The sequence below is a fragment of the Pyxicephalus adspersus genome, chromosome 1, assembly GCF_032062135.1.
Source record: "Pyxicephalus adspersus chromosome 1, UCB_Pads_2.0, whole genome shotgun sequence".
Taxonomy (NCBI): domain Eukaryota; kingdom Metazoa; phylum Chordata; class Amphibia; order Anura; family Pyxicephalidae; genus Pyxicephalus; species Pyxicephalus adspersus.
Window position 1 is genome coordinate 174,188,596 of NC_092858.1, and position 1,778 is coordinate 174,190,373.

The following is a 1,778-nucleotide window of genomic DNA, read 5'->3' on the forward strand; positions in this document are numbered from 1 at the left end:
AAAAATCCCAATGTTTTAAATAAAAAAATACCTACTAATATATTGATTATATTGAATTTATATTATATATTGATTTTGAATGATATATAATCTCCTGAGAAGTGACATTTTATACAGAACCCTATATAGATATAATATGTAATAATAATAATATAATATGGGGTGATATATTGAAATCCAATTCAGTAAATGATTTACTATGACGTCACACTCTTGGCAAGGGAAAGCGCGGGAAAGGGGCGCAGGCTGGCCGGCAGGGGGAGCCCTCGCGCTCTCTGATCTCCGATCGCAGCGGCTCCCCTGACCTCATCCACCTGCCAGACTGACTGCCCACCCATTCCCAATACTTCAGCCGACTTCAGCTATTGGATTGCCTGAAGACTGACATCAATCGGCTTTGGCCTCCCCATTGGTCCACTGGGCTGTCAGTCACAATCCAGGGGTCATTTAAGTTTACCGGCAGAAAATAAATAAATAAATTGTCTGTAAATTAGAAATGCGTAGAGCATCATAGAAGGAAAAAAACACAGGAGAGTCTGGGACACACTAACTTGCTAGGAGAGGGGGCAGGACTAGCCCGCGTAGTACGCGACATAGCCAATCAGCGGCTTTGATGGCTAAGAGGCGCCTGTGTGTCCTCAAAGCCGGCTGGTGACGCTATCAGGGAGGCACGGGGACGGACACGTGATGTTGATGTCAACGTACTATTAGCGGGTGTCCGCTGTCACATTAGAAAAAAATAGAATTGTCGCTGGCGGAACGGGCCAATCCCTGAGTTACAATTTCAGTTCCCGCCCCTTTCAGCCAAGCGGCGTGTTTTTCGACCAATCGTTATCTTTCCATACCGGCGCGCACGAGATAACATCCAATCAGATTCAGAGCCGAGGCGAAGTAGGCGTGGGAGGGCAGCTAGGAAACTCGATTTGTTTTTGGGCGTGGCCGGTACGCGCGTGTCGCTGGCGGCCACTCCCTGATTGTCAAGCTTGTGGACCAATGGCGTAACGAGGTAACCAGGCATCGACCAATGGGGGCTGGAGTTGGGCGGGCCGGTCAGGGGTTCTGTGAGGTGACAGCGGACAGAGGTATGGAGGATTTAGTGAGCGGGACGGAGGAGGAGGACGGTGCCCGAGCGGAGAGCAGGTAAGCTCTTCACCGGGACCGGGGAGAACGGAGGGGGACGTGGCGGCCCGGTGTGTCTGAGAGTGGAAGAGAGGAGTGAGGGGAGACGGAAGAGCCCTCCTCCTCCGTGTCCTCCCCTCCTCCTCCCCTCCCCCGTGTCCCCGCATGACTCCCCTCACTGACTGACGGAGATACCGAGTCCCCCTCACACACCGAGCCCGCCAATGACGAGTCACCTCCACCGTGTGACAGGAGGAGGACACGTAGTAATGGCTAATGAGAGAATACTGACTGATATCATGTGTATTCCTATCATACCTCACATACCGTATTATAGTCACATGACAGGGGGAGTACTAATACTATCACACCCCACATACCAGTGTATTATAGTCACATGACGGGGAGTACTAATACTATCACACCTCACATACCAGAGTATTATAATCACATGACGCGGAGTACTAATACTATCACACCTCACATACTAGAGTATTAAAATCACATGACAGGAGTACTAATACTATCACACCCCACATACCGGAGTATTATAATCACATGACAGAGAATACTAATGTGTAATATTATCACACCTCACATACTGTATTATAGTCACATGACAGGGGGAGTACTAATACTATCACACCTCACATACCTGA

At 49.0% G+C, this 1,778-nt stretch overlaps 1 protein-coding gene across 1 annotated transcript in view; it reads left to right on the forward strand.

The window, feature by feature from the left end:
- Positions 1 to 1,038: 1,038 nt before the first annotated feature.
- The window catches only part of ZBTB20 (zinc finger and BTB domain containing 20), a 523,160-nt gene continuing 522,420 nt past the window's right edge, over positions 1,039 to 1,778 (forward strand). Inside the window, exon 1 of the mRNA XM_072398416.1 lies at positions 1,039 to 1,140. The gene's annotated coding sequence lies outside the window, so the exon portion shown is untranslated. The remainder of the gene's footprint in view (positions 1,141 to 1,778) is intronic.